The sequence below is a fragment of the Tachyglossus aculeatus genome, chromosome 1, assembly GCF_015852505.1.
Source record: "Tachyglossus aculeatus isolate mTacAcu1 chromosome 1, mTacAcu1.pri, whole genome shotgun sequence".
NCBI lineage: Eukaryota > Metazoa > Chordata > Mammalia > Monotremata > Tachyglossidae > Tachyglossus > Tachyglossus aculeatus.
Window position 1 is genome coordinate 88,280,626 of NC_052066.1, and position 16,514 is coordinate 88,297,139.

A 16,514-nucleotide genomic window follows, 5' to 3' on the forward strand; every position below is an offset into this window, starting at 1 on the left:
CGTTCTCCCAAGGGTTTAGTACAATGCATTCAGCCAGGTGCTCAGTAAGTGCTATTGATTGCTTGATATTTCTCTCCTTGCAACACACTCGCCCAGACCTGGACTGACTGAAGTCACCTTGAGTTGACGTCGCACCCCAGCTGTTCTGCTCCTTCCATCATTACCAATCTGTTAGAGAAGCAGCATGGCTTAGTGAAAAGAGCATAAGTTTAGGAGTCAGAGGATGTGGGTTCTAATCCCGGTTCCGCCAACTTGTCTGCTGTGTGACCTTGGGCAATCACTTAACTTCTCTGTGTCTCAGTTACCTCATCTGTGAAATGGGGAATAGTAATAATAATAATGATGGTATTTGTTAAGCGCTTACTATGTGACCAGCACTGTTCTAAGTGCTGGGGGGTTACAAGGTAATCCGGTTCTCCCATGTGGGGTTTATAGTCTTAATCCCCATTTTATAGATGAGGGAACTGAGGTGAGGTGCCCAGTTCTGAACAAGGTGGTAATGTTGATCATCATCCTCCAAGTCAGTGTCAGCTGACAAGGAGAACCTTAAGCTTACTAAGGGCAGCGATCATGTCTACTAACTCTCTTGTACTCTCCCAAGCAATGTATGCTCTGCATCTAGTAAGTGCTTAGTGTTTGTAGCTAGAGATTGCTAGATGGAAACTGTTTAATATCTGGTAGCCTGTCACCACATTTTTTTATGGTATTCGTTCAGCTCATACTATGTGCCAGGCACTGTGCAGCGCTTGGGTGCATACAAGCTAATCAGGTCAAACACAGCCCCTATCCCACATAAGGCTCAGTCTTAATCCCCATTCACAGTCTAAATCCCCATTTTACAGATGAGGGAACTGAGGCTCAGAGAAGTGAAGCGACTTGCCCAAGGTCACACAACAGACAAGTGGCAGAGCCAGAATTAGAATCTAGGTCATTCTGACTCCCAAGCACATGCTCTATCCACTAGGCCATGGATACCTTAGGCCTTAAGGACAAGTTCACCACTCACTTCTTCCACCTTTCTACCGAAGAACTGGCATATGGCCCCTTTCCAGATGTGTGAAGAGAGGATTCCCTCACCCCAACGGGCTGGTTCTCACAATCAATCAATCAATCAATCATATTTATTGAGCGCTTACTGTGTGCAGAGCACTGTACTAAGCGCTTGGGAAGTCCAAGTAGGCAATATATAGAGGCAGTCCCTACCCAACAATGGGCTCACAGTCTAAAGGGGGGAGACAGAGAACAAAACCCAACATACTAACAAAATAAAATAAGTAGAATAGATATGTACAAGTAAAATAAATACAGTAATAAATATGTACAAACATATATACATATATACAGGTGCTGTGGGGAAGGGAAGGAGGTAAGAACAGAGTGAAGATCCGAAAAGGAGCCAATCAAGCAACTTTAAGAAAAAAAATTAACCCGGAGGTAAGAACGGAGTGAAGGTCTGAAAAGGAGCCAATCAAGCAACTTTAAGAAAAAAATTAACCCGGAGGTAAGAATCAATCAATCAATCGTATTTATTGAGCGCTTACTGTGTGCAGGGGACTGTACTAAGCGCTTGGGAAGTCCAAGTTGGCAACATCTAGAGACAGTCCCTACCCAACAGTGGGCTCACAGTCTAAAAGGGGGAGACAGAGAACAAAACCAAACATACTAACAAAATAAAATAAATAGAATAGATATGTACAAGTAAAATAAATAAATAGGGTAATAAATATGTACAAACATATATACATGTATACAGGTGCTGTGGGGAAGGGAAGGAGGTAAGAACAGAGTGAAGGTCCGAAAAGGAGCCAATCAAGCAACTTTAAGAAAAAAATTAACCCGGAGGTACGAATCAATCAATCAATCGTATTTATTGAGCGCTTACTGTGTGCAGAGCACTGTACTAAGCGCTTGGGAAGTCCAAGTTGGCAACATATAGAGACAGTCCCTACCCAACAGTGCGCTCACAGTCTAAAGGGGGGAGACAGAGAACAAAACCCAACATACTAACAAAATAAAATAAATAGAATAGATATGCACAAGTAAAATAAATAGAGTAATAAATATGTACAAACATATATACATATATACAGGTGCTGTGGAGAAGGGAAGGAGGTAAGAACAGAATGAAGGTCTGGAAAGGAGCCAATCAAGCACTTTAAGAAAAAAATAAACCCGGAGGTAAGAACAGAGTGAAGGTCCGAAAAGGAGCCAATCAAGCAACTTCGAATAAATAAATAAATAAATAAACCCGGAGGTAAGAACAGAGTGAAGGTGCGGTGGCTAACGTTTCAAAAAAAAAATGAATAAATAATAATAAAAAAAATATGCCAACCATGCCTTTCCTCTGGCCTCAGACTGGCCTTCCCCTGCCCACTTCAGTTTGTGTTTAGGGGGGTGTTGGGAGCAGGGGCGGCATTTCTTGGGATGCCAAGTGTCCGGGCAAATGTCCTCAGCCCAGCGGGAAAGCAGTAAGGGGAGTGGGCCAGCAAAGTGTCAATATTTCATCTTCTAAATTTTACGGCACCATTTAGGAATCATTGAATTTGAAGATCTACCCTGCCGTGTCTGTGCCGGGTCTCATGGCTGATGCATCTGTGAACTGAGGTCAAACTGTGAGATCAGTGAAATGGATTTTTCCAGCCATCCTCCTTGAGACTGTCGGTTCCTTGTGGACAAGGAATGTGCCTACATACTCTGTTAGATTGTACTCTCCCAAGCACTTAGCACAGTGCTCACTACACAGTAAGCACTTGGTAAATATGATTGATCGACCTGGTGGTCAAAATTTCACTGAATGGTATCCGCTTTCATCGATTCCCAGCTCACCAGTTCAAAGGGACTGTAGGACCACATTTTTTAGGGAAACCCATAAGCCCCATCCTGAAGCTCATTTCACAAGGGTGTGAATTTTGCAGTTGCCAGGACTGTGGGAGCAGAGAGTCTTAAATGAAAAACTAGCGACATTACCGCCATTTTCATCACCTTTGTTGTCATTCATTCAATTGTATTTATTGAGCGCTTACTGTGCGCAGAGTATTGTTCTAAGTGCTTGGGAAAATACCACACAACAATGAACAGTGACATTCCCTGCCCACAATGAGTTTACACAACACCATGCTCTGGGCGAGCCCACGGAACAGACAGACTTGGGCCTCCACAGGTGCTTAGGCTCAGGAGACAGGACAGTGACGGCTGTCCGTGGGCCCTGCCCTAAAACAACACATTTTTATGGGAAGCAACATGGCAACAGCAACACATGACTGAACCGCGAAACAGACACACCCTCACTACCACATTTAGATCACGATGGACACCATTGATAAAAGGTTTTCTGGCTTTATCTCTTCTTCCTCCTTGGCCCCTAACTGTGGGTCTCTGGGGTAAAGAGATGAGCTAAGAAGGGAATTCTAGGAGGTGAGGTAGGGTGCGAGAGAGTTGTGTGAGGGGATGGAAGATTGGGCTGGGGAGAGGATGGAGGGTGAGAGGGAGGTGACAGGATAGAGGAGGGGGAGAGGATGGGGGAGCTGGGGAGGGCTGAGATGCAGGAGGGGGACAGGAGGTGGGAGGCTGGAGGAGCACAGTGGTTTCTGAGGTCAGACGGTGGGAGGAAATGCAGAGGAAAGGGAGACGTGCGGTAGAGTCCGGAGGGAAAAACTGTTCAGACCTATTACTGAACATTCACTACGTGAAGGCTGGGTGAAGGGAGAGGCTACCCTTTCAAAGTCTGGCCCTGACCATATTTGGAAATGGAAAGAAATAACCTCAATCCTTGGAACAGAGAAAGATGAATGAGAGAAGGCCAGCATCAGCATTGGCCTCACTGGGAGTTCAGCCCAGGCTTTCCCTATTCCATTGCCCTGGTGGCTGAAGGGTTTCAAGGACAAAAATAAAAGCAATTCAAACCTTCCTGAATACAGGAGAACATCAAGGTAAAAACTAACTGCTCCCAGGAATTCAGAGTTTGATGCAGGGAAAGTTATTGAGCACAGTGACCTAGTACCCTAAGAGAAGCAGAATGACTCAGTGGAAAGAGCCTGGGCTTGGGAGCCAGAGGTCATGGGTTCTAATCCCGGCTCCACTGCTTGCCAGCTGTGTGACTTTGGGCAAGTCACTTAACTTCTCTGTGCCTCAGTTACCTCATCTGTAAAATGGGGATTAAGACTGTGAGCCCCACATGGGACAATCTGATCACCTTGTATCCCACCCCAGTGCTTAGAACAGTGCTTCACACATAGGAAGCACTTAACAAGCGCCATTATTATTATTAGTAGTAATCAATGATACTTATTAAATGCTTGCTGTATGAAATCTTAGGGAATCTTATGGGGATGAAATTGATGTCAAAACACATCTGGTGAAACCAGTTCACAATTTCAATGTCCTCTAGAATGTAAGCTCTTCGAAGACAGGGAACATATCTACCAAATCTGTTGTAGTATACTCTCCCAAGTGCTTAGTACAGTGCTCTGCACACAGTAAAGTGTGCAATTAATACCTCTGATTGATTCAAGTGGACAATACAGACTACATGCTGGCAAAACCATGGTCATTGTGAAACGAGGAGAAGCGACAAGAATGGAGGAATAAGTATATGCTGTAGAAGCTTTGGGGGTTTTGTTTGGCTTTTTTGGTACTTTTTAAGCAGCATGGCTTAGTGGAAAGAGCCGGTGCTTGGGAGTCAGAGGTTGTAGGTTCTAATCCCGGCTCCGCCACTTGTCAGCTGTGTGACTTTGGGCAAGTCACTTCACTTCTCTGTGCCTCAGTTATCTCATCTGTAAAATGGGGATTAAGACTGTGCGCCCCATGTGAGACAACCTAATTGCCTTGTATCTACCCCAGTGCTTAGAACAGTTCTTGGCATTGTAAGCACTTAACAAATAGCAACATTATTATTATTATTATTATTCATTTACTATGTGCCACACACTGTACTAAGAACTGGTGTAGATACAAGCTAGTCAGGTTGGACACAGCCCATGCCTCACACGGGGCTCGTGATTTTAATCTCCATTCTACAGATGAGGTAACTGAGGCCCAGAGAAGTTAAGTGACTTGTCCAAGGTCATACGGCGGACAAATGGCAGAACCAGGATTAGAACACAGGTCCTTCTGACTCAGGGCCATACTCTCTCCACCAGGCCACACTGTTTCTGCCGTGACACAGGAAGAGGTGTGCTGCAGGATGACACAGAATGTTCACATTATATGAAGAATTTTGATGTTGGATTTGTGTCGATCAGACTTCCAAGAGCAAAACACTTGGTAAATATTATCAACGACAGCTTGCCTTCTGCCACAGGTGGCTGGATCTCCTGGGAGAAAGTAAATCTTTAATGACCCTCAAAAACCTGTGGGATTTGGGCATAGTGCCCAACAGGCAAAGAAGGTGTCAGAAGAGGAGATGACTATTAAACGTAATCAACGGCCACTTTGACATCTTTATATTCTGTGCTTTGTTGGAACATGCTACGGCAGAACAATTTGCAACACACTGCCTGTTTTAACAGTGGACCTATGTTACACTCTCCCATATCTGAAAAGGAAGGAATTCAATCAAAGGCAAGTCTTCTAAGGAAAAAAGGCTCTAAGTCTTTAGAAAGATTTCAGTTGTAAGCTTTTTTCTCTTCAGGGAAATGCGCTATAAAGCTCAATTTTTAGTTTGGAATCAGGTTTCTTTCAGTTTGTTTTGAGCATTCGTGATGAGATGCTTAGCAGATGATACCATAATTATTATTATATTAATATGACCATATTCTTACTTGAACATTTTGAATGATGATATCTGAGTCTACTCCTAAGCCCTCTGGTATTGCCATTTAAACATCCTGGATTCCATTTTGTAAAAAATGAAGATTAATTTTCAGATCTGAAGAGACACATTTCAATGTGTGCTTATAATTCTGGACAGAAAATTACCATACTAAATGTTGAGAGGTGAAAGTCCAGGATACTTTGGTTAGCTGGAACCTCTGCTTCTCCCCACTAGATTGTAAGCTACTTGAGAGCAAGAATTATATCTATCAACTCTATTGTACTGAATTCCCCTAAGTACTTTCTGTAGTGCTCTGTACACTATAAGTGCTTAATAAATATCATTGACTGATTGTGTGAAGAACACTATACTAAAAATGTCTAGGAAAGTACAAACAATAGAGTCGGTAGACAAGATCACAACCCACAATGAACTTTCAATCTACAGGGGGAAACGGACATTAAAATAAATTACAGATAGGGAAACAGTAGAGCATAAGGATATTTATATAAGTACTGTAGGGCTGGGGGGGGAGTGTTGAAGTGTTTACGAGATACACAGTCAAGTGCATAGGCGATGCAGAGGTGAGGGTGGGTGGGAAAATGAGCACTTAGGGAAGGTGTCTTGGAGGAGATGTGATTTTAGAGGGGTTTTGAAGGTGAGGAGAGTGATGGACTGTTGGAAGTGAGAAGTAGGGAGTTCCAGGCCAGAGGGTGAATGTGGGCAAGGGATCGGCAGTGGGGATAGTTGAGTTTGAGGTACCTCTGTAGCAGATTGGCGTTAGAGGAGCAATGTGTGTGGACTGAGTTGTGTAAAGTAGGAAGCTCCAGCTGCTGTATTTGAAGGCGGGTAACACAGCCTCACAGTCCCCAAAAGTCACCTTTACTGAAGGTCTCAATCGCATCTCCCACCAAGCTCAATACACTTAGGAGAGAATAGCCTTGCACTCATTTTCCTAATTTGCTAGATCATCTGAAGTGATCTAGAACCTGCCTTCCTCAGCCTTTGTGGCCCCTTTAACAATAATAATAATAATAATCTGTGATATTTGCCGAATCTATACTATGTACTGCTAAACACAGATCTCTTGTCTATGCTGTCGAGTCGTTTCTGACCCATAGAGACGCCACGGACACATCTCTCCCAGAACGCCCCGCTCTCCATCTGCAATCATTCTGGTTAGAGTATCCATAGAGTTTTCTTGGTAAAAACATGAAAGTGGTTTACCGTTGCCGCCTTCCGCACAGTAAACTTGAGTCTCCACCCTCTACTCTCTCCCATGCCACTGCTGCCCAGTATGGGTGAGTTTTGACTTGTAGCAGATTGTCTTCCACTTGCTAGCCACTGGCCAAGCTAGGAATGGAATGGACAGGCCCCTGCTTGACTCTCCCTCCCGTAGACTGGTAGATTACTGGAAACTCTCCAGGTGCAATCCTGAGAGGGGGAAACACAGATCAGTCACAGTAAAATCCCTGAGACCTGATTTCTCTGCAGACTGACCCAACCCCGAATTGACAAAGCAGGATTATGAAAAAGCGAAAGACAACACCTGATGACAATCACAACCTTTCTCCGAAAAACTAAAAACTCAATCAATCAGTGGAATTTATTGAGCAATTACTGTGTGCAGAGCACGGTCCTAAGTGCTTGGGAGAGTACAATATGAAAGAGTTGGTAGTCACAAACACTGTCCACGAGGAACTTACAGTGTCTAGAGTCAGCTGTATTGTGTTTCTCCAGTAAAGCAGGGCGACAGAACCTTTATTCTCTGAAGAAAAAACAAGCGTGGCAAGAGAAGGGTTGAAGGGTTGTGACACCCTGTACTCACATCTGAGATCTGTCCTTTGGAATGGTTATCACGTCCCTGGCACCTTGACACCATAACACTGGGAGCAGAATCCTCAATTCCAGCTCAGCCTGTACCTTACTTCTCTGGAGTGGACCGTGATATACTTATCAGCCAAACGTTTTCCACTTGACTGCTGGTGAACTCTTCTTTTTGCTGGTAAAGAGCACGGACAGGAGAGAGATAGAGAGAGAGAGACAGACAGGGATAGAGACAGAAAGAGGCAGAGAGAGAGAGCTGGGAAAAGACAGATGTTTTTCTTTTTATCCTCCCCAAAGAGACCTGACCTCACACTTGATGAGTTTTCAGTCTCTGATGCCAACTCTGTCACATAGGTGACCAAGCTAGAAATAATAATAATAATAATAATAATGGCATTTGTTAAATGCTTACTATGTGCAAAGCACTGTTCTAAGTGCTGGGGAGGATGCAAGGTGATCAGGTTGTCCCACGTGGGGCTCACAGGCTTCATCCCCATTTTACAGATGAGGTAACTGAAGCACAGAGAAGTTAAGTGACTTGCCCAAAGTCACACAGGTGACAAGAAGCGTGGACTGCCCTCACTGCCTATAATGCCTTTTTCTGACAGACCAGAAGACCCCACCTGTTCTCCAGGTGTGTGGATGTGGGTGGGTGGGGCGGGGGCACAGGACGGTTTCAGCATGTGATGGAAGGTACAGAAAAATAGGGTCAGAGTGCTGCTCTTCGGCTGTCAGCCGTCTGCCGGCCAGTACACACCCCATCCACCAACTTCACGTGTCCCAGCCACGTGGCCTGGGGTTTCACTCCAGATTTCCTCCAGACTGTAAGCTCGTTGTGGACAGGGAATGTATCTATTTACTCTTGTATTGTACTCTCCCAAGCACTTAGTACAGTGCTCTGCACACAGTAAGAGCTCAATAAATATGATTGACTGAACGAAATCCAGCTTTCACCTAGACAGAATTCACCTTTTGGTTCCCCTGGGAGCCTCAATCACTGGTATTTATGTTTTATGTTTTGTGTTTTATGTTTTGTTTTGTTCTCTGTCTCCCCCTTCTAGACTGTGAGCCCACTGTTGGGTAGGGACCGTCTCTATATGTTGCCAACTTGTACTTCCCAAGCGCTTAGTACAGTGCTCTGCACACAGTAAGCACTCAATAAATACGATTGATTGATTGATTGATTATTTATTGAGTGCTTACTATGAGCAGCATGCTATACTAATTGCTCAAGAGAGTACAATGTAACAGAATTACCAAACACGTTCCCAGCCCATAATGAGCTTGAGGCTTTTCCCTGATGCCAGGATTTAGGCTTGTGCCTCTCATTAAGCAAAACACTGGCAATTGTTAAAGACACTTAATAATGACTCGATAGATCCTGAGGAAATGTAAGTCTTCCTGCCAGATGGACGGGACCAAAGAGGATAGTCTGTTTGTTGAATGGTGACAGTGACAAAGAGCACTTCAATCCAGGAAAGGGACTAGAATATTTTAGAAGTAATAAGGAATGATTAATGGATTGAGTCTCCATGGTTCCTGGAGACTTGGAAACCCCGTGGAGTTTAACGGACACAGTTGGAGCAATCCAGAATGCAAACGCTTGTGACTGGAGGTTTTGGATACTTATGGCAATTCTGTGGAGGGAGAAAACATATTTCAAAATGAATTAAGGTTTGCTTAGGTGTTAGAAAAGCAATCTGTGCAAGGAAATAGTCTGTGTTTCATGCTACTATATCAATCAGTCGTGTTTATTTAGTGCTTACTATGTACAGGGGACTGTATTCATTCATTCATTCCATCGTATTTATCGAGTACTTACTGTGTGCAAAGCACTGTACAAAGCGGTTGGGAGAGTACAATATAAAAGAGTTGGTAAATATGTTCCCTGCCTGTATCACCTTAGAAAAGAAAGTATGTTGGTGGAAAAGCCATGAGTAAAAATACAAACTAGCCTGTTAAAAATAAGAAAAATGCCTCAATAATTGTAATATTATCTCTCTCCCTCGTCCCCCTCCCCATCCCCCCATCTTACCTCCTTCCCTTCCCCACAGCACCTGTATATATGTATATATGTTTGTACATATTTATTACCCTATTTATTTATTTATTTATTTTACTTGTACATATCTATTCTATTTATTTTATTTTGTTAGTATGTTTGGTTTTGTTCTCTGTCTCCCCCTTTTAGACTGCGAGCCCACTGTTGGATAGGGACTGTCTCTATATGTTGCCAATTTGTACTTCCCAAGCGCTTAGTACAGTGCTCTGCACATAGTAAGCGCTCAATAAATACGATTGATGATGATGATGATGATGATGATAATAATAATGGTATTCGTCAAGCAATAACTATGAACCAAGCTCTATGTTAACCATTGGAGTAGATAAAATAAATTCACATAAGACCCAATCTCTGTCCTACTTAAGGCTCACAGTTTAAGGGGGAGGGAGGACAAGTATTGAATCCCTATTTTATAGATGAGTAAACTGAGGCATGGAGAAATTAAGTGACTTACCCAAGGTCACACAGGAGGAAAGTGGTGGAGCTGAGATTAGAACCACCATGAAGCTGCGTGGCTTAATGGGTAGAGCATGGCCCTGGGAATCAGAAAGACCTGGTTTCTAATCCTAGCACTACCGCTTGTCTGCTGTGTGACCTTGGACAAGTTACTTAATTTTTCCATGCCTCAGTTACCTCATCTGAAAAACAGGGATTAAGACTGCGAGCCCCATGTGGGACCTGATTAGCTTGTATCTACCCCAGAGCTTAGAACAGTGCCTGGCACTTAATAAGTGTGTAACAAATACCATAATAATAAGAAAAAAAACCCTCTTGACATAGTATAAAAACATGGTATAGTAGATAGAGCATGGGCCTGGGAATCAGAAGATCATGGGTTCTTATTCCAGCTCTGCCACTTGTCTCTGGTTGGCCTTGGGAAAGTCATTTCACTTTTCTGTGCCTCAGTTACCTCAGTTGTAAAATGGGGATTGAGACTGTGAACCCCATATAGGACAAGGACTGTGTCCAACCCGATTTGCTTGTACAGTAGCTGGCACATGGTAAGCGCTTAACAAATAATAATAATAATAATAATCATGGCATTTGTTAAGCGCTTACTACGTGCAAAGCACTGTTCTAAGTGCTGGGGGGGATACAATGGGATCAAGTTGACCCACGTAGGGCTCACAGTCTTAATCCCCATTTTTACAGATGAGGTAACTGAGGCACAGAGAAGTTAAGTGAAGCTCAGAGAAACAAATACCACAATTATTATCATTAAGCCCCAAGGAACAGGTTCTCTGTTGTATTTTTTCAGGATTTAGAAATGGAAAAAACCCTCCCTTCCCATCCATCCTCAGCACCAATGCTGTTAGGCACCTGGGTTACTCTAGTGAAGAACTAATATCTAACAGGAGAACCAGGAGGGGCATTCATTCTACCAACACAAGTTAAAAACATTGCAATCCTGATTTGAGGGTGGGGCACATCGCACACTGTGTTATTTGGATGGAAGAGAATGGGAGATCAGGAAGGGCCTGAATTTCAGAAGGCAGCACGGGAGGCATTGGGAGGCAGCATTGGCTGGTGGAAGGAGCACGGGCCTCGGAGTCAGAAGGACCCAGGTTCTAATTCCGGCTCTATCACTTATCTACTCTGTGACCTCGGACAAGTCAGTTAACTTTTCTGCGCCTCAGTTCCCACATCTGTAAAACAGGATTAAGACTATGAATGCTTAACAAATATCATTATTATCATTATTATTATTATTAAAGGGCAAAGAGAAAACAGCTAGACTAAATGATTGATCACTCAGTAGAGTACTCTGCACATAGTAAGCACACAATAAATGCCCTTGATTGATTGCCTTTCTAATAATAATAATGATGATGATGGTATTTGTTAAGCATTTAATATGTGCCAAGCTCTGTTCTAAGCACTAGGGTAGACACAAGGTAATCAGGCAGGTTGGACACAGTCCATGTCCTACATAGGGCTTGCAGTCTTAATTCTATTTTACAGATGAGGGAACTGAGGCACAGAGAAGTTAAGTGACTTTCTCAAGGTCACACGCAGATAAGTGGTAGAGCCAGGATTAGAAAGCAGGTCCTTCTGAACTCCTCAAGGTGGGCAGACATTGAGATATCATCCTCATTCATTCATTCATTCATGCAATCGTATTTACTGAGCGCTTACTGTGTGCAGAGCACTGTACTAAGCGCTTGGGAAGTACAAGTTGGCAACAAATAGAGACGATCCCGACCCAACAGCGGGCTCACAGTCTAGAAGAGGGAGACAGACAACAGAACAAAGCATACTAACAAAATAAAATAAGTAGAATAGTAAATATGTACAAGTAAAATAATAGAGTAATAAATATGTACAAACATATATACAGGTGCTGTGGGGAGGGGAAGGAGGTAAGGCGAGGGGGATGGGGAGGGGGAGGAGGGGAAGAGGAAGGAGGGGAAGAGGAAGGAGGGGGCTCAGTCTGGGAAGGCCTCCTGGAGGAGGTGAGCTCTCAATAGGGCTTTGAAGGGAGGAAGAGAGCTAGCTTGGCAGATGTGCAGAGGGAGGGCATTCCAGGCCAGGGGGAGGATGTGGGCCAGGGGTCGACGGTGGGACAGGCGAGAACGAGGAACAGTGAGAAGGTTAGCGGCAGAGGAGCAGAGGGTGTGGGCTGGGCTGTAGAAGGAAAGAAGGGAGGTGAGGTAGGAGGGGGCAAGGTGATGGACAGCCTTGAAGCTGAGAGTGAGGAGTTTTTGCCTGATGTGTAGGTTGATCGGTAGCCACTGGAGATTTTTGAGGAGGGGAGTAACATGCCCAGAGCGTTTCTGCACAAAGATAATCTGGGCAGCAGCGTGAATTATAGATTGAAGTGGGGAGAGACAGGAAGATGGGAGATCAGAGAGGAGGCTGATGCAGTAATCCAGTCGGAATAGGATGAGAGATTGAACGAGTAGGGTAGCAGTTTGGATGGAGAGGAAAGGGCGGATCTTGGCGATATTGTGGAGGTGAGACCGGCAGGTTTTGGTGATGGATTGGATGGGAGGGGTGAACGAGAGAACAGAGTTCTTCACTCTGCTCTTCACTCAGATCCCAAGCACGGCCAGAGCAACGCTGCCCTTACTAGCCAACGGGCTTATCCACACAGCCCATATCAGGATGACCAAGCCTCTTAAGGCGCATCAATTAATCACTCCATCGATGGTATTTATTGACCACTCACTGTGTGCATAGCATGGTACTAAGCGCTTGGGAGAGTACAGTGCAACAGAGTGAGCAGACATGTTCCTTGCCCATAATGAGTTGAGTCTACAGGGGGCTAATGTTCTGTTTAACTCAGAAACAGTAGTCCTAGAATTGGTCAACCCTTAGAATCTCAACTTGTACTTCCCAAGCGCTTAGTACAGTGCTCTGCACACAGCGCTCAGTAAATACGACTGATTGATTTGAAAACCTGGAATGAACCTGTCAAAGAAACAAGAAGAGACTGATGGATGTGGGAGGAGTCATGTGCTAGATCCTGGCTTCCAGCTAATTCCCATCCTTAAAATGAGCCTGGGAAACAGGTCAGTCAGTCGGTCAATCTCATTTATTGAGTGCTTACTGTGTAAGCATTATACTAAGTGCTTGGGAGAGTACCAGTAAACAGACACATTCCCTGTCCACAACGAGCTTACAGTCTAGAGGGGGAGGCAGACATTAATATAAATCGGTAAAATTACAGATATGAGCATGAGCGTTGTGGGGCTAAGAAGGGGACTGACTAAAGGGAGCAAGTCAGGGCAGTGCAGAAGGGAGTGGGAGAAGAGGAAAGAAGGGCTTAGTCAGGGAAGGCCTCTTGGAAGAGATGTACCTTCAATAAGGCTTTGAAGCAGGATGGTGATTGTCTGTAGGATATGAGGAGGGAGGGTGTTCCAGGAAAGAAGCAGGGCGTGCGTAAGAAGTGTGCAGAGGCATAGACAAGATCGAGGCCCATTGAGAAGGTTAGCACTAGAGGAGTAAAGTGCGCGGGGTAGGTTTTAGTAAAAGAGTAGTGAGGTGAGGTAAGAGGGGCAAGGTGGTGGAATGCTTTAAAGCCAATGGTGAGTAGTCTTTATTTGATGTAGAGTTGGATGGGCACCACTGGAGGTTCTTGAGTAGATGGAAAACATGATTTGACATTTTTGTAGAAAAATGATCCAGTCAGCAGAGTTAAGTGCGCATTGGAATGGGGAGAGACAGGAGGCAGGGAGGTCAACAAGGAGGCTAATATAGTGAGCCCCATGTGGGACAGGGATTGTGTCCAACCCAATTTGATTATATCCACCCCAGCACTTAGAACAGTGCCTGGCACCTAGTAAGTGCTCAACAAATACCACAGTTGTTATTATTATTATTATTATTAATACAGGTGGGATAGGATAAGTGATTGGATTAAAGTGGTAGCAGCTTGGAGAGGGAGGAAAAGGTGAATTTTAATGATGATGTGAAGGTCGAACAGACAAGATTTAGTGATAGACTGAATGTGAGCCTGTTGTTGTGTAGGAATTGTCTCTATCTGTTGCCCAGTTGTACTTTCCAAGCACTCAGTACAGTGATCTGAACATAGTAAGCACTCAATAAATATAATTGAATGAATGAGTATGGGTTGAATGAATGAGAGGAGTCAAGGTAACGCCAAGGTTACGGGTTTGTGAGACAGGAAGGGTGGTGGTGCCATCTACAGTGATGGGAAAGTCACAGGGCAGGACAGGGTTTGGATGGGAAGCTAAGAAGTTCAGATGTTAACTGGCTTGCCAAGGTCACAAAGCAAACAAGTGCCAGGTCTGGAATTAGAACCCAGGTCCTTCTGGCTCCCAGGCCTATGCTTATCTATCCACTAGGCCATGCTTCTTCTCTTTCAAATACCTACAAAGACTGACCATCTGATGTGTAACAAGTGGGTCAATCAGCAGCAGTGTTTACTGAGGGCCCTGGGCTTGTGTCCGATGTGAGAGCCTCCCAGCCTTATCTCTCAGGCTCCAAAAGTCCACTTCAGCACTCCAGAAGGCAGTTGTTTGCGAAGCCATCCAGTCCAGCTTGAGAGACCAGTCAAACCCCATAAGCAAGGGCCCCAGGCAGCTACTGTTGCCTGCCAACAAGAGGAAAAGGGCAAACTCAAGAGGGAGAGAGAGAGAGGGAGAGAGAGGGAGGGAGAGAGAAGGCAAGAGAGGGAGGGGGAGAGAGGGAGAGGGAGAGAGAGGGAGAGGGAGAGGGAGAGGGAGAGAAAGAGGGAGGAGGAGAAAGAGGGAGGGAGAGAGAGAGGGAGGGAGAGAGAAGGAGAGAGAGGGAGGGAGAGGGAGGGAGAGAGAGGGAGAGAGAGAAAGAGGGAGAGGGAGAGAGAGAAAGAGGGAGAGTGAAAGAGGGAGGAGAGAGAGGGAGGTAGAGGGAGGAAGAGGGAGGGAGAGGGAGAGAGGGAGGGAGAGAGGGGGAGGGAGGGAGAGGGAAGAAGAGGGAGGGAGAGGGAAGGAGAGAGAGGGAGAGAGGGAGGGAGACAGGGAAAGGGAGGGAGGGAGAGGGAGGGAGAGAGGGAGAGGGAGAGGCAGAGGGAAGGAAAGGGAGGGAAGGGAGGGAGAGAGAGGGAGGGAGAGGGAAGGAAAGGGAGGAAGGGAGGGAGAGGGAGGGGAGGGAGGGAGAGGGAGAGGGAAGGAAAGGGAGGGAAGTGAGGGAGAGGGAGAGGGAAGGAAAGGGAGGGAAGGGAGGGAGAGGGAGAGAGAGAGGGAAGGAAAGGGAGGTAAGGGAGGGAGAGGGAGAGAGGGAGGGAGAGGGAGGGGAGGGAGAGGGAAGGAAAGGGAGGGAAGGGAGGGAAGGGAGGGAGAGGGAGAGAGAGAGGGAAGGAAAGGGAGGGAAGGGAGGGAAGGGAGGGAGAGGGAGAGAGAGAGGGAAGGAAAGGGAGGGAAGGGAGGGAGAGGGAGAGAGAGAGGGAAGGAAAGGGAGGGAAGGGAGGGAGAGAGAGAGGGAGGGAGAGGGAGGGAGAGAGAGACAGAGAGAGAATTGAAGGCAGTGAAGGCCTGAGGACCCTCCGAAACCGAGGGCCGAGTTGCCAAGCTGCGAAGAATGGCCTGTAGATGGCAGCATGGCCACGCGGTGCCAGGCCCGCTTCCCCTCCGAGTTCGGGATCGGCGGCCCCGGGGTGGGGTGGGGGTGTGTGGGTGTATGTGGCATCCCAGGGGGTTACCCCGCCATCCCCCAACCGGGAAAGCTTTCGTTGATTTAATAGCTGCGATTCCAGTTGGTGAACACTTCCCTCCCGGCTTTGAGGGGTGGCTCACTTCACTGAGGCATCCCAACTCCCTCTGGCTGACCAGGCTCCAGAGGCGGGCCTCATAATCTGTTTCCCCACAACGCCGAATTCACAGTCTCCCCAACCCCCATTTTTTAATTTGCAAGAGTTCCGAGGAGCGGCATATGCCGATCTGCTCATTTTGTATAAACCCCAGTGCTTAGTACAGTGCTTGACACATAGTAATCAATGTGGCCTAGTGGAAATATCAATCAATCAATCAATTCTATTTATTGAGCGCTTACTGTGTGCAGAGCACTGTACTAAGCGCTTGGGAAGTACAAGTTGGCAACATATACAGACGGCCCCTGCCCAACAGTGGGCTCACAGTCTAGAAGAGTAAGGGCCTGGGAGTTAGAGGACTTGGGTTCAAATACTGGCTCCACCACTCCACCGCTTTGTGATCCTGAGCAAGTCACTTCACTTCTCTGTGTCCCTGTTACCTCATCTTTAAAATGGGGATCAAATCCTCCTCCCTCCGACTTCAACTGTGAGCCCCATGTGGGACAGGAAACTGCTCAAGCTGATTATTTTGTATGTACCCCAGCACTTAATGTAGTGCCTGGCATTCATTCAATCGTATTTATTGAGTGCTTACTCTGTGCAGAGCACTGTACTAAGCA

At 45.7% G+C, this 16,514-nt stretch overlaps 1 non-coding gene and 1 pseudogene across 1 annotated transcript; one reads left to right on the forward strand and one right to left on the reverse strand.

The window, feature by feature from the left end:
* Positions 1–967: 967 nt before the first annotated feature.
* Positions 968–5,405, forward strand: LOC119926998 (annotated as a pseudogene).
* A 1,658-nt stretch (positions 5,406–7,063) lies between these two features.
* On the reverse strand, positions 7,064–7,196 carry LOC119935598. The gene has a single exon (XR_005453393.1). It is a non-coding gene; the product is annotated as a small nucleolar RNA SNORA7 (small nucleolar RNA).
* Positions 7,197–16,514: the final 9,318 nt, after the last annotated feature.